Below are 24,463 nucleotides of genomic sequence, written 5' to 3' on the forward strand. Positions count from 1 at the left end.
AGATAACTTCTAATCCACCTTTCTGTGATAATGCGGCGCAAAGTGAAGAGACCCAGGGCTCCATCCCCAGGTCTGGCATTGCCCTGAGAGGGGTGGGCCCAGGGGTGGTTTTAGCAAACCCAGCAGGCACTGGGGTTGAGCTTTCACACTGGAAATGCCCATAACCAGGCCAGAGTGTAACTGAACTGAGCGCAGCAAATAGAGAAGACCAGGAAGAGAAGAAGAGCAGAAGGAAAATGTAATTTGCAAGGAGCACGAAATGACTTTGAGTGACCGTTCAGCTGTTTGGGCGTCTGGAGAATGCGTATTTGGGAACATCGGAACTGGCAAGGAGCCAAGAGGGCACTGGAGTAGAGAGGAAGTCCCTTGCCCAAGATCACAGGGGGAGCTAGCGACAGCAGGGCCAAGCGGCCCAGCCCAGTGCTCTTGGTGCCATATCCCACGTATTCAGTGCACCCCTAAAAAGCTAGCACAAGGGAGCTGTCCTGTGACGATTCCCTCCTGATGGGCCATCAGTTCCACCGTCAGAGGATGGTAAGCAGAGTCTGCACCCCCGCAGGGGACTGCAGTCTGAGGAGATGGGGAGGGGAGTCCATCCTGGGCACACGGTCATGTATCAAGATGAAATGCAGGGGAGAGGGCACAGCAGCATATCTGGCATCAGACAGACCTGACCTTGCATCCTAAGCTCAGCTCTGCATGAACCTGGGTGACTCATTTAAGTTTGGGGTGCCTCCAACTCCTCATCTTTAAACTGGAGATCAGGATACTTTCTTCTCAGACTCGTTGTAAGGCTCACATAAGAAAATAGGTGTGACAGTCCTTTGAGACTGAAATGTGCTTTACAAAAGAGAGTTCTGGTTCCTGAGGAACTGGCCTTTAGTGATTCCTTCTTGTTAATAAGCATCTGCACTGATGTCTGGCCATTCTTAACCCTACTTCCCCTGTCACAGCCTGAGGTGGGAAAGAGCGACATGGGTCGGAGGTTTATTCAAGTGTCACCTATATTGGCTCAGGAGTCCAGGCAAAGTGTCCCCAGTAGCCACACAACACCATCCTGGACAAAGCCTCCTTATCAGGACATAATAGTGCCCCCACCCCAGGCGGATAATGGAGAAGAGCTGGGAGGTCTCAGGCCTTAGCCTTGCATTTCTGATGTCTCTATCAATTCATGGCACAAAATTCCTACTTGAACAGAATGTTCTTTTCACAAGGAATTTAAATACAAGTCAGTGGAATATGAAAAAAATACAGAAGCAATTCACAACATAAAAGGAGCCACATTAATAATGTAGCCATGATTAGCCATAGAACCGAGCTCTCTTGGGCTCAGAATCCTAGCATCTTTCTTTTTTTTTTGGCCACACCCATGGCATACAGAACTTCCCCAGGCCAAGGACTGAACTCAAGCAACAGCAGTAATCTGAGCCACGGCAGTGAAAACACAAAGTCCTTAAGTGCCAAGGCACCAGGGAACTCTAAGAATCCTAGCATCTTGAAGTTGTCCTCAGCAGCAGTGGACTTGTAAGGCACTGGCTGGATTAATAACTCACTTTATCCCAGGCCCAATAATCCAACATAATCCTTCACGAGCCCCGGAAGGGTTTGGTGGTTTGTTTTGAAAGGGAGATACCCTGAATTCTGGCTACAATATGCCCCTGAGATGTTCTGGGTTCTGGAATTTGTAGGATTCCTCTAGACCATCTGGCTGATGGCCTGGGTCAGGCTGTAGTATCAGCAGGATGGCCCCCTGGCCTGTGGACGTCAGCTGCACTTCTTCATGAGGGGACAGTCTTAGGAATCCATCACTGGAGCTCTTGAGTGGCCAGAGGCCCTGAAGTGCTGACTGTGGGCTGGTGGGCAATGGGGTCAAAACTTGGCCGAAAGGAATGCAGCAGAGGAGAGGAACTCTTGTTCTCTGTGCACAAACATGACCCCAGATCTGAGCTTTCCTCCTTACGGAGAAAGCCTTCCCACTTCCAGCCACTTGTGTAACTGCTCCCATGCTCTGCCTGATCAAGTTTTACCTTCCCCATGAGCCCATTTCAGTTGATGGACACGAAATGAATGTTAACGATGTGCCCACTGTGTGTTTTCTCTCATGCTGACCTGTTCTGGTGCTAAGTAAGCACCTTGGTCTGAGTTGATTTCCATATTCAAGAGAAGTAGAAAAAGGGCACTTATGTCATGGTTCCCTATTATCGGTCTGCTAGGAGCAGGACTTCAGACAGTGGTAAGGGGACAAAAGACAATGTATGTGAATCCAACTCCCACCATCCAGAGAAGACCAGGCAACTCAAGGCAGCAGGGCCACAGCCACGGTCTGGGGCAGGATTACCGCATGATGGAATGTTGGGGTGTGGGACAGGGAGCTGGGGGAGCTCTGCTGTATGTATGGACCATCTCTGAGGAGCTGTGAGAAGGTGCTCAGAGCCTGAGATCCAGGCCTGGGGTGGTAGGACTATTGCAGTTGCTACCAGGAATGATCCAGGAACAGGGCGCAGCTGGGCCTGGAAGGAGAAGCATGGAAACCTGCAGCCACAAGGGTCGGACCTGAATTCCTTCTCTCAGCCTCTCTAGATCCCATCCTCCTTCAAGGTATAGCTCAAAGCCACCTCCAAAACCAGTTTCCTTGATCTCTCCCAGCCACAGACACCTCTTCCTCTTCAGATTTCCTAAAGAGCTTCCCCTTTCATCTGTCTCACTTGGACCTGGGAAAATGTCCTGCTCTATTTCTCCCACCCCTACATCTGAGCTGGAGCTACTTGGAGGCAGGCGCCAACTAAAACACTCATTAGGCAGGTTTTGCCTGTCACACCTCACCCCAATGTTACTCTGCATCAGCTAAAGTACTTTCTGGCTCTTCACCACCAGCCACGACATAACGTGGGCATCTGCGGTCCTAGTCCCCAGCTCAGTGGGAGCTCCCAGCTGGGAGGTGCACAGGTCACCAGGCTGGGCTGTCACAGGCAGAGGAGCAGTGGGAACCTTGCTCCTTTATTTGAAAAGATACTTCTGAGTTGACTCATTTTAAGAAATACAGTTTAGAAAGTCAAAAAGGGTGAGAAAGAATTCAGAAGCAAGAAAAAAAAAATCTACTGGGGAATATTGCTTATGACTGACACTTGCCTTTCCTCCAGATTCACTCTTGATGGCGTTCTGTTCACAGAGTGACACTCTGCCAGCCAGACGTTGTCACCTGCTGGGTGACTTACTCAGGGCTCCTTGGCTCTGTCTGGAAAATCTCTCCCTCTCCTTCTCCCATCCTTGTCTCCCATCCCCCTCTCCCAGCTCGGAGCCTTTGTTGACGCTGACAGCCCATCCCTGGGCCATCATTCATCCTGCCCATGGCAAACTTTGGAGAAAATAAAAAACCCTGCTCCCTTAATCTCATTAGAAGGGCTGCAAATTGAATTTAGCCCCTCTCAGTGTCCCCTCAGCTGGCTGTCATTAGGAGCAGAGGCTGGGCCTTGGCTGAGACCCAAAGACCAGCTAACTGAATTTGAGATGCTGTGGTCTTGACAGGCCAAGGGAGGTAATTGAAGAGCCGTGGGGCTCCTGGTAACATTTCAGGCTGAGATTACACTGGGGATCCAAAGCCCCCATCTGCATTGGTGTCGGGGGGCACTAAAGAGTTGCCCACTGGCTTCCAGGGGTCGGATTATTGATAAAGAGATCATTCCCAGTGGAAGGTGGGGGGGCCATAGGGAGGCCACATTTGGTTACCATGCAAAGCGGGTATTATAGGTGGGGGAGAAAGGGAGACCCTAGTCAGTGAAGGTCAGCAAATCATCCAAAGTTAGAAGTAATTTGCAAGGAGTGTTGTCTAATGAAACAAAAAGGCAGTTTGGGGAGACTAGCTAATGAACACGCTGTGAGGAAAAGAAATACTGAGTTTCAAATTATGGACATTACTTATACGTTTGTATAGATCTTTTTTTTAATTTCCTAGATCTTTTTGGCTTTATTTTTTCATCTCAACACCAAACCTCAAGGATGGGGGGCTCTTTTGTGATGGAAAAAAATCATATTTTGTGAAAAAAAATGTACACACACATCCACACAACTCCATCCATGTTATTAAGCATTTTATAGAGACTAATTTAGATTTCTGAGGGCTTCTTCATTCCCAGATCTATTGTAATGATTTCAATGCAGCTGAAAATTCAGTGAAATCCTGTTTTAAAGAAGAGGAATCTGACAATGATCAACCATCTACTGTGCACCAGGCATAGGGCTCATCTCATTATGTACATCATTTAACCTGGTCTTCAGGGCAGGAGAATAAGGCAGGCATTACTATGATTAGTATCCCCACTTTACTGATGAGGAGACTGAGTCTTGAGAAGATTAGTCAGTCTCCTGCCCAAGGTGATGCAGATAATAAACTCGGGCTGGGATTTGAACGTAGGATTGCCTGGCTCTACTACTCTAGAGGCCTCCCTGGTTTAGGATAGTGGTAGTTTTCCCACTCTGTCACTTCCCTAAAAAGCCACTCAGAGGTACACAGGCTCTGAGCCTGACCGCTTCAGTACCACTGAGTACTAACTTGTGTGACCTTGGGCATTTCCAGATCTCTCTGTGCCCTCCTGGGAAATGAGGACAGTAGTAGAACTCACTGGCTTACTGTGAGGATTAGATGAGCCAATGCAATTCAGAATGCACTGCACAGTGCCTGGGACATTGTGAGCACTCTCTACATGGTATTACACTGTGATTATTGTTGTGATGGCTCCATGAAGAATGCCCGTTCATTTGCATATCTAACAGACTAAATTTGAAAGATTGTTACTCAAATACTGGATCATAATATCGTTAGACCCCTGTTTTCTTTGTCCAACATTCCCAGATTCAGAAGCAGGACACCTTGCATTTATTTACATTTATGGAACTTACTCATAGGTGTGATTTTCAGTGAGGAGTAAAGGATGAAGCTAAGGCTTTTCCTATGTTGATTCCTATGTTTTTTTCTCCATTCTCTGTCCTCTAATGCTGGGGGAGGTAACAGTTCTAGTCCTCCCATACACATTAGTATCAAGTACTTGTTCTGCATAAGCATTTTCACAAATTTTATCTCATTTAATACTCACTTCTACTCATTTTATGGATAGGTATCATTTCCATTTTTTAAATGAGAAAAGTGCATTTACTTTATACTTTCCATATTCTATCATGCCTACAGCCTTCAGGTTTATCTGAAATGGCACGGACTATTAAAATATGGGTTCTGCTACATTTGACAGGATGTATTTAGGTAACTAAAGGCCTCCCTGCCTGTCACTGTTTATCCCAGTGATGTTCAGGTTTCAGATTCAATGAGCCTTTACTGAACATGTATAGCGTGCTTGGCTCTTGGCTGCAAGGTTTTTCTGAGTTGTCTCACTTAAGTCATCATCAATTCTTTGAAGAAAGCCTTTAATTTAGCAGAAAAGGTGATTTCAAAAAACTTAGGTTTTTCAAGGATCACTCATTTATTAAGTGGAAGATGTGGGATTTGAACCCAGGGATCTATCTCTGGCTCATCCAATCTCCAGAGAGCTTCCCATCAGAGGACACTATCTTAGCACAGTGCAGGGACCCTCTGGGAAGCCACCTCCAGTCGGTGAAGTTGGCACCAATGATGAAACTTTTTTATCCTCCTGGTCTTGATCAAATTCCTTTCTTTGTGGATGAAGAAACAGGGTCACAGAGAGGTTAAATGACTTGCCCAAGGTCACACAGGTAGCTTGTCTTGTGTGAGCCAAGACCATGTTCAAGTTCTTGATCTAGTTCCACTGCGTGATGCCCCTCCCACCTCCCACCCCAATTACCAGCCTTTTAACCCTGTTCTTCAGGGGCCTGATTAGCTTGGGATTTTCAGCAGCCTAAAGCTGTCAGGACAATGTCTCTTCTGCAGAAAAGGGAGTTTAGTCCCATTGGTGCTGGCTCCTTCTCTTAAGTGGATTCTGGAAAACTCCATGGGTTGAGTCACAACTCAGGAGTGGTTTCAAAGTTTTAAATCAGAGCCTGACAGAAGTAGAGGAGAGCCCACTTCCTGGGGCTGAAAAACCTGCGAGGAGCAATTAGTAAGACTGCTGTTACCCTCAGCACCCCTGGATTTCTCCTAGAGGCCCAGATGCCATACCCCCTGTAACTCGAGTACTTACTAACTGGCCTCCCTGTGAATTGACTTTTTCTGAGGAATCTCTGGAGACCTAACACATGTTTTAAATTCCTGAGAATTTTCAACCACTTGTGCCCCAAACCAATAGAAGTACAAGTGCTGGGTGAGATTATTTTCTTTATGGTTGAGAATTAGAAAGTGAGAGGGGACTTTTGAAAGAATACAGTCGAACTCCCTTACTTATCAGAAGCCGAGGCCCAAGGAAGAGAATGAGTTACTTAAGGTTACAGAGTAGGTCTGTAGCAATTAAGGGCTCAAGGACTGGACTAAATCCAACCCCAAGTGCCTCCACTCACTGGCTGTGTAACATGGGAGAGGTAGCCACCCTCCCTAAACCTTGGTTTCCCCATTTATGTTTGGAAATAATCATAGTCTCTATCGATTAGAGATGGTCACAAATTCTTTGATACTTTCCTATTCAAGAGATGTCGCCCACTTCTCCTCTCCTTAAATCTGAGCTGGCTTGTGACTCTTTGGACATATAAAGTCTAGTGAAGTGTCATATACCAGTTTTAGGCCTGGTCTTTTAAGAGGATTGTCAGGTTCTGCCTTGGTCTCATGGACCCCAAACTACCACAGAAAAGGCTGCCATGCTGTCAGGAAGCTCAAGCTGGGCATTTGAAGATGCTGGGGATTTGAGGAGAGTAAGAGGCCCACGCAGCCTCTATTAGTACTACCTTCAGCTCTTGAAATCATCCTAACTGAGGGCTAGACATTACGGAGCAGAGGTAAGCCATTCCCTCTGTATCTTGTTCAAATCCCCGATCCATGGAATCACGAGACATAATAACAATAAACTGCTGTTTTCCACCACTAACATAAGTTAGGTACACAGCAATAAATAACCAGGACAGTGCTTCTCAGAGGATTCTGTGAGAATTCTAGGTTGATACACCTGTGAAACCTTAGGGCAGTGCCTAGCACAGTTCAGTTAAAGCAAGCTATAACTCATTCCACAAATATTTACTGAACATCAGCTTGTTTTACACCTTGTACTACTAGCTGGGAGGGATGCAGAGGTGAATGTGAGCCAGTCAGACACTTGCGGAAATTAGGATTAACTAGAACGTGGTCACACACTTCTGTTAAGTAAGGAATGTATTTCTACCACTCTGCGTGCTCCCACCTCACCTCTCTTCTGGGAGAAGCAGAAACCTCTAGCTTCTCACTGCTGTGGGATGCCTGCCTCGTCTCCAGATGGGCCTGGAGGGGTTAAGCCATGGATGCTGTCCCATCGCAGTGGATGAAAATTCAGCTGCTATTGATTCCTGGTAAGCACTGCTGCCCTTCCCAGGTCAGAAGAGAAACCCAAACCACTGTTGAGTAAATACAGTATTCTGCTCACTACATCAATTAGGCTGACCCTAGGGGCTCTGAGAGTCCCCTCCTCCTCCATTTGCAATGACAGCTGCCATGCTAATGAATCTACATTGACATGATAATTAAACAATTACACAAAGTGGGGCTTTCCCAGTGCCCCAGCCTTGGCTGGGAAGCCGGGGTGGCTTCGGGCTAAAGGAGGCCTGGGGGTTGTTCCAGGGCCATGAGGTGACATGCAGAGCCTGGGTCATTCCCAGACTTGGCCCCAGGGGCAGCTGAGCTGGGACACTGCAGCTGCTGCCTCTGGCACTGGTGGCCGGGGGTAGGGCAAGTGGGAGGAAGGGCCCAAACCTGCTCCTGCTCCCTAGCCTCAGAAATCCTTAAGGTGAAATCTGAAATGATTCCCCGCCCCTTTATGCAGGGGTTGGGGTACCCTCTCAACTCCTGATTGGCCAAGCCCTTCCCTTCTGGAAGACAGAGACATCTGGGGCATCATGGGCAAAAGGGGACAAGCAAGGGCATCAGATGGAAGAGCTGGATGATCACTCTCCCCACCAGCCCTGGGGAAAATGACTTTTTCTGTAAGGAGATGGTCACAAATGCAGGAATTCCTGACTTCTTGGGGCAACCACGTGGTTTACCATGACTCTCATGACTCTAACCAGCCACAGCCCCCTTTGCAAAAGCACAGACTTGTGAATCAGGCAGGATAAAGCTCACATTCTCCTGCAACTTAACTGTGTAATCTTGGGCAAATAAAATGGTCTTTTTGAGCCTCCATTTCCTCCACTATAAAATGGACTAATAATGACTGCCTCGTCCAATTTCGTGCTTGAAATTAAACAAGATAGTTTATGTAAAAGATCTAGGACAGCATTTTACAAAAATAATAAAAGACAGAACTTTACTGACAAAAATTTCTCCATAAAGACAAGTTCCAGTCAAAGAGACAATCTAATAGATTGAATGGAGTCTAAAAGGCAGATTAAAATACCTCTTGAAGTGCCTGGCAACCAAGCGAGCACTGTCCTTGGGGACCTCTTGCAGGTGAGGCTGTGTATAGAATGTTCTCAAGATCTCTCAACAACAAACAAGGGAAGAAAGAGGAACAGAAAAATGACCTGCTCAGAAAGAGGCAGAAGGATGTCCTTGCTAAGGACTACCAGGCATCACCCTACAAGAGGTAACTAACCAAAGATTTAACCACCCTTCCATCCATCACTCATGCAAGAATAAACATATAGGGAGTTCCTGCAGTGGCTCAGCAGTAGCAAATCTGACTAGTATCCATGAGGACACGGGTTCAATCCCGGCCTTGCTCAGTAGGTTAAGGATTGGGCGTTGCTCTGAGCTGTGGTATAAGCTGGCAGCTATGGCTCCAATTCAGCTTGTAGCCTGGGAACTTCCATATGGCTTAGGTACTACCCTAAAAAGATTTTCTTTTTTTAAATGAATAAACATATATATTAGGGGCTTGTGATACAGAAGTTAACACAGTTCAAACCAGTGCCTGGTCTTATAAATATGTGTAAAGGAATGAATGAACAAGGTATAATCCCTCTTGATATTCTGCACAATGGAGTGTGAGCCTCTCTCACATGTATCTGCCTTATCTTAAATTCAAGGCAGTTCAGGCTAAGCTGTGATTTGTAGGAGGCAAACTGGGTGAGCAGTTTTACAAGGAACTACAAAACAGGTTATAATCTGGTAAGTATATGCTCAGGAACATAAGGGTTCACCAGGGGTCAGGTGAAGAAACCTAATATTGTATTCAAACCCTAAGCTTCTGAAGTCACATATACATTTAGCAGGGAAAGTGCCATAATTGATTAGTGATATCTGCCATGGGCACAGGTATGGAGAGAGATGACTCTTCTCTCGCCAGGTATTTGCCATTTTAGGATTAGGTAAGATTTAAGATATCTTCTAGTTTCAGAATTTTGTGATTTTTTAAAAAAATAAGTTAACCCAATCCTGTTCACCTCACACTGTGAGCAACTCGTATTACAGTTTGTTTCAGGAACCATGGTTTTGGTTCTGTTCTTCTCCTTGACAGTTAACCTTCAGTAAAACCACTTGAGCTCACCAAACCTGTGCTGTCATGCAAAAGAAATTTGACTGCCTTAAAAAAATCTAATTTGATTACTCCAAATATCAACAACAACAAAAAGTCAAGCTTTTCGTTAATTAGTTCAACAAACATTTATGAAACAACTACTATGTTAAAATCTTTGGGAATAAAGAAATAAACCAGCTTCCTCAGGTGGCCAGTGTCTAGTGGTTGAGTGTGTTAGGGGTAACAGTGAGTAGAAAGAGGGAGAAATACCTACAGATATGCTCTTACATCACCTGTCTAGAAGAGAGAATAGCCAGTGAAATGAAATTCCATATGGCTTATGTGTTCTTTGAAGGAAGCCCCAGCATGACGCTTTATGGCTGCCCTCATCTATGCTGTGGGAGCTGGGGATCAAGCTAGAGGTTTAAAATTGAGCTCTTGGAATTTCTAATCCCCTTTCAGCCTAGGCTGCCTGGAGGAGGCTGCCCTGTGCCAGGGAGTAGTCTGGGAGAGCCTGTAAGATGAAAGGAAGGGAGGAAAGACCACAGGATCCCTTTGGACACCAGACAGAGTCTTTCAGTTTCTGTTGGGGTGGCCTGCTCACATCTTTAAAAAGATGAGATGGAACATGCTGGCAAGACTTTTCAGTGCGTTTTGCACTTAACTCTTGATATCTAAGGTGAGGTTCCTGGACCAGCAGCACCAGCATCTCCTGGGAGCTTGTCAGAAGTACAGCATCTCAGTCCCAACCTCAGACCTTTCAAAGCAGAATCTGATTTGTGACAACATCCCCAGATAACTCCTGTGCACATTGCACTGAGAAGCACTGGTTTATTGACAGAAATGTTTTCATGCTTTCTGTTTCAATGGATGATCACAGTAGGCTCTCCACAGTAGTATCTCTCCTCTCTCTCTCTAAACTTTCCTAAGTGCTCTCTGTAAGCTGGCTCTCCCCTTCACTTTTAGGCTTACATCCAGATGCACGCTCTTTTGTCCCACTCTGCTACTCTGTTTCTTTGGTATAAGGAAGAGCCGTCCATTCCATAGCTAAATGGATTCCACTGGCCACAGGTCGGTGAAAGGAGGACACTGCATTTACCCTGCTGTGTTATCCATGTCCAGTGGATTCCATCCCCTTCACATTTCTTCCGTAGGTTTTCAAAGAGAAAAGAGACAAAGAGCTATCTGCCCTATCATGGCAAATTAAGAGATGGGAGAGAGGGAGAGAAAAGGGGCGTGAAGGGCATGGTGGGAGGGAAGGGACAAGGTAAGAGAGCTAGGAAAGCAACAAAGAGAAAGTGATGTTGATCTGGATATTGAAGAATGGACAGCAATTGTAGTTGAACAATGAGATTATGTTTTTCTTCCCTCATTGTTTTTCTGTTTTCTACCATTCATCCTTTAACCACTCATTCAACAGACATTCACTGAAGTGCCAGCTGACTGCCAGGTCCTGTTCTTAGGTGCTGAGAATACTGAGTGAAGTGAGCCAAACCTGAAGCATAAATGGGGAAGACATTCACAGATAAGCAGGTTGCAACGGCCCTGGCCATACTCTGGCATGGCAGGCCTGCCATATACCATGACTGGACTGGGCCTCCCTCTCCTCATGGTGTGATGTCTGAATTCTAAGGTGACCTAATGCATAAAAACACTCTATTTGAAAGCAGATAAAAAGTGGCTCAAGGGGCTTCTGCTTTACGAGTTGTTTTCTTTAGGATTAATTTAATGAGGTGCATGCATTCCTGGATGCTTTATGTACAATATCATTTAACCATCACACTCCCAGAAATTGGTAGCATAAGAATAAGGGGAAAACTGGCTCAGAGCTGCTGAGTCAGGCTCTGAACCCAGATCTTTGCCAGCCAAGCTTGTGTTCCCAACCACTTAATGAACCGCTGACTAAAGGGCAGATGGCGACTAGAGGGATACCAATGAGACATTTCTGCTTTGAGTTAAATTCCTGAAATTAGATTGAATTCACTTGAAGCGAAAATATTTAGCTCACCTCTAAAGGGGAAAAGCACCTGGAACTTTCTCTCATGGTAGGCACTCAACAAACATTGGCTAAAAATGAATGGTGAGCCTGGACACAGCCAGGATGCTGAGGGGTTGCCCAAGCTTGGGGGGCCCTGGAACAGCCAACTCCACACTTGAGGCTATCAGGAACACTTTGCTGGGGGCTTGGTTTTATTTGTCCCTCCCCCTGTGTGAAATCCTGGGGACTGTCAAATAAATGACAAGACTCATTTTACAAGTAGACCAGAAGTCTGCAGGGGCAGGTCGAGCTGATTGCCTATCTTATCTTGAGTCATCAGTCTCTCATTCAGGCTTCCACAAACAACTCTCAGCCCTGTGCTTGGGAGCAAGGGCCTGAGGGACTGGGCATTTCCCAGGGCCCTGGTCTAGTGAGCTGCTGCTGAGGGGGACTTGCTTAAGCTGAGGCTGTGTGACCAAAGCAGCAGGAAGGCTCAGGAGTTGAGGTTCTGGGGGGTGGTCTCTAGGTTCTGAGAACAATGGTGCTGTGACCATGATGACAGTGATGATTATGCGTAAGACATACTTTGGGTTTACCATACGCTAAATTCTGAGTCATGCACTATTTATGCGTCATCTCACTGAAGACTAACAACCCTTTCTGTGGCATAAAGAAACTGAGGTTCAGAGACACTGAATAACTCTCCTGAGTTCACACATCTACCAAGTGGAAGAGATGAGACATGAACCTCAGGGTTTCTCACCCTCATTTGGGTAATCACTTACAAAATCAAGTCACAAAGCCTTCAAGGATCAGCTCTAGAAGCATTCCCTGTGGGAGGATGTAGCACCCACTTTTTACCTCTGTCTTGGCTTCCCCTTGAGATCCTTTCTCTTGTTTGTTTCTACCACCCCTACTCTGGTCAACACCAAAGTCACTGGCCAGAACTTAAAAAAAAATTAGACGCCTGCCGAACAGAACATAAGAAACAACTGAATCAGCCAAGTCTTTTGGGAACTGTGCAGTTTTCCTATCTTAGTAGATTTAGTTCTTCATTCCTAGGGAGCCAGGAGGTGTCAAGAGGCAGGGCTCCAGGACCCCATCCCACTTAAAGAAGAGAGGTTTTACAGTGGAATAAAGATCCTAAATTATGGGGCCAGGCATTCGTGAGCTACAAACCTGACTCCATGACTTCCTGGTTCTCTGATCCTAAACAGAGAACCTCAATCTTCCATGGTGTTCTCATATGCAAAACAGGAATTATGGCAATCCTTGCTTTACTGGGTTATTGAAGGATTAACTGGGACAATGTGCGTGAAGCGCTTTGCAGGGTGTCTGGCATAAATATGTGTTTGATAAATGGAGTCTGTTATCTGTTTGTGCAACAAATATTAGCATCTATTTTATATGTCCAGCTTCAGCCTGAGATTTGATTTTGACCATTTTCTTTTAAGCTCCTTGGTAGGTGTTCTGGTTTTCTTCATAGAGATCTTACATATTGCTTGTAAAGTTTATTACTAGCTTTTGAAGTTTTGAGCTGTTATTTAAAATTGGAGCTTTCTGTTTTAGCTCCTTTAAAGACTTTTCAATTATGAAATGTTTCAAATTTACTGAAGAGAACTTCAAGAATTGGTATTTTAGCCCCGACTTAATTGGTTCACTCTAGTCCTTTCTCCGTGCGGAGCATATTCACTAGGCAAAGGGACCCTTCTGTCAAACCAAGAGAGTTGTTCTCTCTCTGTAATTTATTGAGGGGCAGTCCCCCCACTTCCTTGTCTGGAAGACGTAGGTGGTCCCTTCCCTGTGCTGAGCTGAGTTGTTGTGTTTGTCACTCTGAAGTTCCTCCACCATATCCAATACACACAAACACAAGCACCCACACCACAAGTACACAAACTGGTAATATACTGACTACTGCCTTGTATGCTTCCTTTCACAAAATGCAAATAAAGGTGTCGAGAAGAATAAATGTCAATACTGAATAGTTTTACATTTTAGGATGCACCAGTATTTATTTAGATAAAAACATACTATCCCTTTTAAGTTGTTTCTGATTTGTTTGCCTCGATAACTTCACAGTAATTATGAACATGGTTGACTGCATCAGTAGTTTTCTTATCGTTTTAAGATATATTCATATTGCAAGACAAAAAGGTTTACATATTTTAAGTTTTCAGTACTGAAAATTTGTCCTTCAGATAGGTTGATTTCCTATCTCCACTGACACTGATTAATATCTAATCTTTGCAAAGGTAAGATTTTAAATCTTTTTAATTTCTCATAAGTTTGCATTACTGTTACTAGTGACAATGAATATTGTTTCCAACATTTATTTCTTATTTGCATTTTTCTTGAAAAGCACTGTTGTGTCTTATTCCTGTTGTGTGGAATGATTTATCTTTTTCTTATTATTTATAAGGGCTCTTTTTAATTCAAAAGAATAAAAACCCCTTTGCTGTCTTATTTCACATATGCTTTTTCTCAGTTTGTCATTTATATTTTATTTTTAAAATTTTTTAATATAATGATTTTTATTTTTTCTGGTTTACATTGTTCTGTCAATATTAATATCACTTATATCTGGAATCTAATATAAGGCACAAATGAACATCTCCTCAGAAAAGAAAATCATGAACTTGGAGAACAGTCTTGTGGTTGTCAAGGGGAAGGGGGAGAGAATGGGATGGATTGGGAGCTTAGGGTTAACAGTTGCAGACTATTGCCTTTGGAATGGATTAGCAATGAGACCCTGCTGTGTAGCACTCGGAACTATGTCTAGTCACTTATGATGGAGCATGATAATGTGAGAAAAAAGAATTATACATGTATGTGCAACTGGGTCACCACTTGTATTTTATTTTGTTTTAAAATTTTATTAAAAATTTTTTTGGATATGAACTTTTAAAATACTTTTAAATTACTTATTTCAGGGAGTTCTCTGATGGCCTAGCGGGTTGAGGCTCCTGCGTTTTCACTGCTGTGGCTCTGGTTGCTGCTGTGTGGCGTAGGTTCAATCCCTGGCCCAGGAATTCCCACATACTGCCTGTGTGGCAAAAAAGAAAAAAATAAATAAAAAAAAAAAACAAGAGAGAACCTGAAATAAACGTTGCAACTCTCGTTTAAAAAAAAAATAAATAAAATATTACTTATTTCAATCCCTACTGAGATGCTACCAATTCATCACTTTTCTGCAGTAGAGTTTTCTATAGTGTTAACACACTTTATATATTTATTTTCTTATGGGTAAATACTGATGAATATCCAATATTTCATTATCACAATGCTTCATCCTTCTATATAACTTCTGGTCCACTCCTGTGAGAGCTTCGTAGATATATACCTATATGTGGAACTGCTGAGTCATAGGTGGATTAATTTGCTAGGGCTGCCATAACTGAGTACTTACTATAAACTGGGTGGCTTAAACAACAGAAATGTATTATCTCACAGTTCTGGAAGCTGGAATTCCAGAATCAAGGTGTTGGCAGAGGTGGTTTCCTGATTATTCTAAGGGCAACATCTGTTCCAGGTCTTCATTCTTGGCTCATCGATTCCTGTTTTCTTACTGTGTCTCTTCACATCATCTTCCCTCTATTCATGTCTGCGTTTGTCTCTAAATTTCCCCATTAGATACCAGTCGTACTGGAATAGGGCCCACCCTAAAGACATCATTTTCACTTAACTTGTCACCTCTGCCATGACTTTATTTCCAAACAAGGTCACATTCTGAGAAACTGGGGCTTAAGGCTTCAAAACATGAATTTGGGGAGTGATTTAATAACCTAAGATACATATATCAAGATGTCACTGGAGTTCCCGTCGCGGCGCAGTGGTTAACGAATCCGACTAGGAACCATGAGGTTGCGGGTTCGATCCCTGCCCTTGCTCAGTGGGTTAATGGATCCAGCGTTGCCGTGAGCTGTGGTGTAGGTCACAGACGCTGCTGGGATCCTGCATTGCCGTGGCTCTGGTGATGGCCAGTGGCTACAGCTCTGATTAGACCCCTATCCTGGGAACCTCCATGTGCCGCTGGAGCGGCCCAAGAAATGACAAAAAGACAAAAAAAAAAAAAAAAAAAAAAAAAAAAAAGATGTCACCAAATGGCCCTCAAAGTGGTACAGCAACCTATAATCCTACCTGTAGTACATGACACTTCAGCATTTTTTACTTTTCCCCAACAATAGTATTCTATTTTAGGATGTTTAAATAAATAGATAATATTTATTTAAATAATAATATTCAAATAGAATTTTAGGCTGTTTCTTTTTGGTTTTAGTGATTGTTGCTACTAAAAGCTGCACTGTGGCTATGAATATGTTCCTTTATGAAAATGGTGTTGTCAAACTTCATATTTACCAATCTAATGAGAACAAAATGGCATCCTATTTCTATTTTCATTTGCATTTTCCTGTTTACTACTAAAGTTGAGCATTCTATTTGCCATTCAAGTTTCATTTCTGTGAATCTTGTATTCTTGTTGACATTAGTTGGGATATAAGTACAACTGGTGTAACAGACACTTCCAAATTCAGGGGCTCAAATAGCAAATTCTCTCTTGCATAATAGTGCAGAAGTTGGTGGGTGGACTAGATGGGTAGGCAGCTCTACTCTGGGAAGTAATCCAGTGATCTAAATTCCTTCTATTTTGTTACCATGTCATCCTCTAGGATGTGGTCCTAGTCTACCAGCTGACTGACAGACTACAACTAATTCTGCACCCCAGCCCAGGAGAAAAAGAGATGGGGCAGGAGTGGAATGTAAACAATCACTTTCTTAAAACATATGACTAGAATGGACCCATTGCTTCCATTAATGTCTGACTGGCCCAGATATAGTCACTTGAACATACCTTGTTGCAAGAAAGCTGAAAAATGTAGCCTTTAGCAGCACAACCAATTATCAGGTTAAACTCCAGAAGTTCTATGATTATATGGGATAGGAAGAAAGGGTACTAGGGGAAAACAATATTCTTTGCCTATTTTTCTATTGAGTTGTTTGTCCCACACTTATGAATTTTAGGAGTTTTTTATGTGATTTATATACTAATCTTTTGAAGGTTGTATAAATACAAGTATCATTTCCCATTCCTATTCCCTATATAAATATAATATCTTTTTATTATATTTATGGTATATTTCTCCATACCTAAATATATAATTCAATGAAGTGAAATTTATCAAACTTTTAAAATGGTTTCTGTTTATTTTTTGCAATTTAAGAATTTTTTTGTAACTATGTCAAATTTTTTTCTAAATGGTCCACTGTTGGCATTTGGTTTTTTAATGCACCTAGAATTAATTTTTGTGTATTACTTAAGGTAAGGATCCAATTTCTTTCTTTCTTTTTCTTTTTTTTTTTTTTTGTCTTTTTAGGGGCACACCCTCAGCATATGGAGGTTCCCAGGCTAGGGGTCTAATTGGAGCTGCAGCTGCCAGTCTACACCTCAGCCACAGCAATGCCAGATCCGAACCATGTCTGCGACCTACACCACAGCTCACAGCAATGCCAGATCCTTAACCCACTGAGTGAGGCCAGGGATCGAACCTGCAACCTCATGGTTAAGTCGGATTTGTTTCCACTGTGCCATGATGGGAACTCCCCAATTTCTTTTTGTATGAATAACTGACCCAGCAATATTCATTGAATAGAATATCTTTTCTCCAGTGATCCATAATGCTACAGCTTTCATAGACAATGTTTCTAGGAATTTGTGGGTGTCTGTTTATGGCTTGCTAATATTATCTATACAAATACCACAACATTTAATTATGATAGCTTTATAATAGGCTTCGATATCTCTCTCAGGAAAATTCCCCTGCTTTCCTCTTCTTTAGAAATGCCTAGATATTCTAGGCCTTTATTTTCATTACCTTCAGGCTCTACTGGCATGTCATAAAGTATATACTCTGGATGTTTTGTTTCAAATTTCTTTGAATAAATACATTAATGAGGGAAAATTTACATCTTTATGATATAATTCCTTCTGCTCATAAAGATGGTATATTGCCATTTATCTGAGTTATTTTTCATGCCATCCAAATAGTGTTTTATACTTTCTTTATAGAAGATTTTCATGTTTTTGTTGGATCTACTTCTAGCCAACTTGTAATTTTGTTGATATAATTTTTCTAGTACATTTTATAATTTGTGTTTCAAGTATATAGGCATATTGTTGATTGTTGTATGCTGATCTTGTAGCAAGAGATTTTATTGGAAGCTTAGTTCTAATAGTTTATGTGTAAATCTCTTCTGTTTTCTATTTAATATATACATAAGGGTAATTTGTCCATTTCTTTCTTTCTTTCTTTCTTTTTTTTTTTTTTTTTTTTTTTCATGCCTGTGGCGTGTAGAAGTTCCTGGGCTAGGGAATGAATTCACACCACAGCAGTGGTCTAAGCTACTTCTTTCATTTCTTATATCTTTAATTTTTCCCCTTGTCTTATTGCATTGGTTAGAATATCCAGTGCAATGTGTACTTGGAAAGGTAATAATAGGCCTCCTTTTTTTGTGCTTGACTTTATATGTTTAATGTTTAACCATCAAGTATAATATTTCTCCTTGGTTTTTGACAGGTTAAGGAAGTTCTCTTCAATTTATGGTTTTCTAAGGGTTTCATAACATAAATGGCTATGAAATTTTATTGCATGTTTTTCCTGAATTTAGGAAGGAAATAATATGGTTCGTCTCCACTAACTGGAAGATTATCAGTTTGTATGAAATAAGAGTTATTTGTTCCTTGCAAGTTTTGTAAAACTTTCCAGACACACTATCTGATGTCCTCTTTGCCAAGGAGATTTTGTCTATTGGTATAGTTTTTTTTAACAGTTCATAGTGTAACCAGTTTTTGTATTTCTTTGTCCACTTTCTTAATTTATATTTTTATAAAGCTGAGGAATTAATTTAAGTTTCCCTTAAGATTTTAAAGGATTTTTAAAGTCTCTACTCTTTCTCTTTCTGTAGATATGGCCCCATTTTCATTCCTACAACTGTTTAGTTGTCCATTTATTGTTTAAGCCTGCTTGATTTGGGTTTTATACAACTTGAAACTGAAGGCATTCTAACTGACAGAAGGAAAGAATAGGAAGGAATAAAGTACTCTGGTACAGCAGCAGTTGACTCAGAACCATTTTCCATCCGCCATCACTTTGTTCATGATGCCTTTTGCTCTTCATCTATTGTCCCTCCAACTCAACTAAACTACTAAATCCTCTAAGAAGATCTCCTTGACTGTGATCACCTCTGATGAGCCTGGATGTCTTCTTGTGTTTTTCCTCTACAAGAGCATTAATCAATCTGCATAGAAATGATCCATTTCTCTCATTAAATTGAGTGCTTATCCAGTGCAAGGAAATTATATTTATCATTGCATTCCCACAGGCAGGCAAGTGCCCTGCACATAACAATCACTCAACAAATACTTTCTAAACCAAGTTGTAAGGAGAGCAGTGGAGCATACATCAGGGACAGTAAAGTGAGACCAGAGGTGCTGCAGAGGAAGCACTTTGTCCAGAACACATCAGCCTCAAACTATGAAAATACAGCAGCTCCTCACTTACCTGGCCAGCCAGCCTTCCCTCTACATATTCCTTGGCTCTTACTCCATGAGTACCAGGCTGATGCTGGGGACATGGCAGAGTGCCTCATGGTAACAAGTCTTTGGCTGGCCCAGCTAGGATAGCCCATTCTTACTCCAGTTTCTACCCCCACACACTCCACTCCCACTTCTCCTCCATACTTCTACCCCTACCAAGAGGCAGAGAAATAAGGGAAACAATGGAGAAGGCTGGGCTTTGGAGCCAAATAATCTCCAGTTAAAGGTGTACTTTCATCCCTTCCCCTAGACCATGCAATCTGGATAATTTTCTTCTCCTCTCTACACCTTGATTTCTTCCTTTATAATAATAATGCTTAGCTCCCAGATTTGTGAAATTCATGTCTCCTAGTGAATGCTCAATAACTTTACTATGCAACACTTTAAGCCCTTCTGATGTTCTAAATATTTCCCCATGTTCCTCATCCTCAGTCCCAAGATGTGGATTTTTGAGTGCCCAGGAACCTTCACGTATCCATTCCTGAATCTCCTGTAGTGTGCAACTCTGTGTTCAGCAGTGGGACAGGGGTCTCTGCCATTTGAGGCCAGCCATCCTTTGTGCTCTCTGCACCTCCCGCCACAATCATACCTACCATTCTTATTCTCTGCCTGGCTCTTTCTTCGTTTTCTTTTTACTAGGTAGAGGAGGTCCCTGGTTAGGAAGATCCCAGAAGCAATTTCATGGTACACTTAATCCTTTTTTTTTTTTTTCTAGCCCTTAGAAGACAGGCCAGGTGCTACCCTTGCTCTTCCTGGGTAACTTGATTATAAGAATTAAAAGGCTTAAGTTACATTATTTTGAAGCTGTGTGCTGTGTGAACTAAGGATACAAGAGAGCCTCAAATACAGATGGTCTGCAGACACTCTACCTCCTGGACAGTCACACATGTGGTAATCCTTAGAACTCCTTGTCCATTTGCATGGCATGTCAGGGATCCTCATAGGACTCTCGAGTGACTTTTACAGCAACGCTCTGAAGCGAGAAGGGCATCACAGGGCCTTCCCTGCATCATGTGTTCACTCAGGGAACCAGCATCTTAGGGGCTCAGTTGCATAAGTGACTTGTCCAAGGCCATAGCCAGGTAGTTTAGTGGTGTAGCAGGAACTAGGAGAAAGCCTTGTTGACATTTAGGCTAGGTTTTTCCCACTGCACTATACAGCTTGAACAGCAGCATTTGGGGGTGTACTATACTCCATAAGCCTGCTTTCCAAAGATGATCACTGCAATATTCCAGCCCAATGCTCTTCTCTGGTGTGACCTTGCTGCTCCCCCACATCAGGTGATTAATTACCCTCTCCCTGTGTCTGGGTGCCCTTAGCGACTTGCTTACAACTAAGAAAAGGTGGCAGAGTAAAGCTACATGACTCCTGAGGTTAGTCAGGAAAGGCCTTGCAGTTTCTCCCTAGGTTCTCTTCAGTCAATTGTTCACCACAAGCCCTTCCTGGAATATTCCCTCTCTGTATCCAGCTGTCATAACATAAGAATCCCAACCCACATGGAGTGTGGTACCAGTTGACAGTCTCAGTTGAAGACAGCTTTCAAGTCTTCCCAGCCACGAGACCTGAGCATGAAGCCTCCAGATAATTCTAGCCCACATCCATAGGAGTCTTCCTAGCTGAAGCCCTAGACACTTTGGAGCAGGAAAAAGCCATTACTTCATTGGGAGACAACTGTCCATGGGCCTCTTTCATTTCTACATATAAGGAGAAGCACAGCATGCCTTTGCTCCAGATCATCTTTTACAAGATGCTTATATAGTGAGCAACCACAAAAGAAAGAGATTGTACCTCCCTCTGAAGCAAGGGCCAGATTTGGGAACAGCCTTAGGAAACAGAGAGTGGCCAATATTATAAAGATAACGTCCTCCTCTCGAATTTATGGCAAGTGTGCTTATTTCCTATTATAAAAGATTCAGCTTTCCTAAGCTTGGAGCTCCTCTACTATAATACTACCCACTGTGTGTGTAGGAGTCACCCTGTAGGAATTGGATCTCAGGAAACGGACACAAGAAAATATGGATACTAGAACTACTGCTATTGCTGAGAGAAATAACATCCTTTGTCTCTGACCTAGGACATATTTCATACTTACATCCACAAAACTGTAACAGGCTAGCTTGTTAGCTTGCATATAAGGGAGAAACATCTTGAACCCTTCATGGTTGTTGATACCATAGTGTGCTGTGTCTGAATTCATGATCTCCAGAATCTATGAGCATAATGAAATGGCTTTTGTCTTCTTCCACTTAGTTTGAGGTGGCTTTTCATGCAGAAATAACCAGACAGACGGAAACATAATTAAGACCTCTCCTCTCTCTTTCCTTCACAGAGTCTACAGTCTATGAGGAAGAATTAGAGCTGCTGTGTATAGAGAAACTATATGCAGGGCCACCACATACAGGGTGCCCTGGATGGCTTTCAGATACTCCCTTCATGTCCATTTGTGTCCAATGATTTTTCAGAGAAGGTGGGGAGATTTCAGGGTAAAAGGTATTTGTGATTTGACACATAAAACATGTCTGCTAAGTGGGGATGACCCTGATAGAGGATGAGGACATGGAACACAGCACAGAAGATGTGACGCAGCCAGCCTGGTGTATCTGCATCTGGAGGAAAGGGTTGTGTGTATGAATCCAAAGAGCTTTATCTCTAAATGCCTTTGCTTCCCTGGCGCACTTAACTGAGGTAACAGAGAGACAAAGAGTATCGGTCACACTTTACAGAAACATTGTTAGCTAAGGTGAAAGATCATGAATCAGGACCCAGGAACTGCAGCACTGGGGGCTCAGGATACCAGGACTCAGTAAGAGCATGATCTGCAGAGTTCCAGGACTGTGGCTACAGATGGTACCAAAAGCGTCAACAAATTTCCACCTTCACTAATGATGAACAGGCAGCAATAATGGCCAAGGAGGGGAAATCCAGCATAGAGGAACAGCTTGCCAGATAATCAGGACCTCGATCTAGAGCCTCGGTGGGCAGTGTAAGTTTTTTCTCTTAATCAATCAGAATAGGCTGACCTACATTTTAATCTCAAAGGACCACAAAGTCACAGTGGCTTAAAACAACATGAATCTTCTTGTAAGTCAGTAGAGAGCTAGGATGAGGGAGGCTTTTCAGTATACAGTGGTCACTCGAGGACCAGGCCAATGGAGCCTCCACCACCTTATCTCTCTGCTATCTCCACAGGAGGTCCCAGGATTCACTGTAGTAGGGGAAGAGAGATCATGCACCAGCTCTTAAATGCTTCACCAGGAAGTGGTATGCATCATTTCTTCTCATGTTTCATTGGTCAAGAGCAAGAGAAATGGCCATGGCTTTTGTCAAAGTATGAGGGGTGGAGTGAGTGTGGTCCTCCCCTCTGTCTGAAAGGAGAGGCAGGCTGAATGTGTGGTCACAGACTGCTACCACAAGACTACTTGGATGCTTTGGAGCTTGGGCCACTTTGTTGGGGATCTCTCTGGACTGGACAAAGATGGTGCCCTCACCATCTCCCTTTCCTAGATCAGCACACAGATCACCTAAGCTGGCGGCCTCTGGAGTCAAAGAAGCCTCACCACCCACTTAGGGCTCTTTAAGCTTCCAAACTCCAGCATTCTGCCATGACATTTCAGTTTTGTGATGTCAGAGAAAGACCTGAGAAATAAGCAATGCAGCACTTTCCAAAGTGCAATTGTGAACAAGGTATTTCCAGCTCTGTTCTCTCAATATTCTGATTATATCCAGGAGGAAGACTATGGACAGAGTCGAATAGGTTTCAAACATGTCTGTAACACTTATTAACCTTTCTCTCTCTCTCTCTTTTTTGGCTGCATGCAGAAGTTCCCTGGCCAGGGGTCACCCCCTCCCCCGCCGCCCCTCAGCAGTGACTCAAGCCCTGGCAGTGACGATACCAGATGGTTAATCCGCTGCGCCACATGGGAACTCCCTAACCTCTCTCTTTAAAAAGGTGAAATCAGGTTTATGCCTTAGACTCAGGTAATACTCTTTTTATCATATTTATTTTTATCATTATCTTCTATTTAAGAGACAATAGTTTTCAATCAACCTTTTGATATTTTCCTTTTCAGATATACTTAAACTTCAAAAAAGAAGAGTTGGTTCACAGAAAGTTCTAAGAAAATAATTGTGCTGACTGCATGAGAATTGTCCAAAAATTAAGAGTTGTTAAGAAAATGACTGAGGTTTGGCAAAGAGGAATCTAATAACACCCTCTCATTTTCCCAATAAGGAAACCATGGCATGGTAAAATCTGAACTTAGGCAGTTTTGGTCTAGAATCTGTCTTCTAGGTGTTTAACTGTTACCTGCTAGCTGTGCAACTTTAAGCACAAATTATGAGAATTTTCTGGGCCTCAATTTTGTAATCTATAAAATGGGGGTGATAATGGTACTTATTTCCATAGGGTTTATGTGACAATCAAATGAGTTAGAACATGCACAAGGGCTTGACCAATAATAGCACTAATAACTTAATATTCGTGGTTACTGTTATCACTCTTGCTGTCACTAGTGTTCACCCAAGTCCAGATATTCCTAACTTTCTCCTTTTTGCAGATGTGACCTGTGACTAAAGTTCCCTGAAAGGAGGGATTTAAATCTCATGGTTTATTCTGTTTTCATTTACTAGAGAAAAATGTTTTCCTTAAAAAATAAATAATTGAGTAAGTGATCACCAAACTAGGCCAAACTGAGTCTGGTCTTCCCTGCAATCAATCAATTACTCCAACGGTGATGGCTGTTCAAAAAATAGGCAACTTAGCTGGTGTCCCTCTCCCTCATCAGCACCTCTGCCCCCGCCCCCAATTCTCTCTATTCATTTCTTTGTTCAATAATCTATTTTACTTGGACATGTTCAGGTGGGAATGGCTGGCTGCTTAGCCACAGCAGCTTCTTTCTATTAATCTGAGGGGCCGAGGGCTCGAGGGGGAGGATAAGGTATAGGAGACAAATTGTTGGACATGATGTCCCAGACACCAGAAGAACACCTGCAGGAGCAGAGACAAACACGTCAATCATGAAGGATGACAACCCACAACAGCTCCCAGTTGGCTCCTGGCCTCTGCACCTTTTCCTCAGGACTCCAGGCTGAGATCAGACACAGCTTCCCACTGTGTTTTCTGTGCCAGACCATATAAAGGTTAAAGAGCCTGGGCTTTCGAGTCACCAAATGTGGTGTTGAAATTCGGCTCACCAGCTGTGTGACCCTTGGCAAATGACTAAATCTTTCTGAGCCTCCATTTCTTCACTGGTAAAATGGCATACCAATACATACCACCCAGGGTTGTTGCAGAGATTGAATGAAATCACATATGTAATACAAAATAGGCCCCGATCCCAGTTCAAAATGCTTCAC

At 43.0% G+C, this 24,463-nt stretch overlaps 2 long non-coding RNA genes across 2 annotated transcripts in view; one reads left to right on the plus strand and one right to left on the minus strand.

Annotated features, from left to right (window-relative positions):
* The window catches only part of LOC146395024 (uncharacterized), a 295,705-nt gene that overhangs the window by 121,247 nt on the left and 149,995 nt on the right, over positions 1-24,463 (minus strand). The window lies entirely within an intron of this gene.
* On the plus strand, positions 95-23,787 carry LOC146395025 (uncharacterized). Its single transcript, XR_014834265.1, has 5 exons — positions 95-534; positions 19,824-19,999; positions 21,438-22,091; positions 22,928-23,086; positions 23,179-23,787. It is a non-coding gene; the product is annotated as an uncharacterized LOC146395025 (long non-coding RNA).

Source organism: Sus scrofa, chromosome 18 (assembly GCF_054392235.1).
Source record: "Sus scrofa isolate SSC_HxYL_T2T_F1_AM1 chromosome 18, Sscrofa_HxYL_maternal_Yorkshire_Landrace_v2.0, whole genome shotgun sequence".
Taxonomy (NCBI): Eukaryota; Metazoa; Chordata; class Mammalia; order Artiodactyla; family Suidae; genus Sus; species Sus scrofa.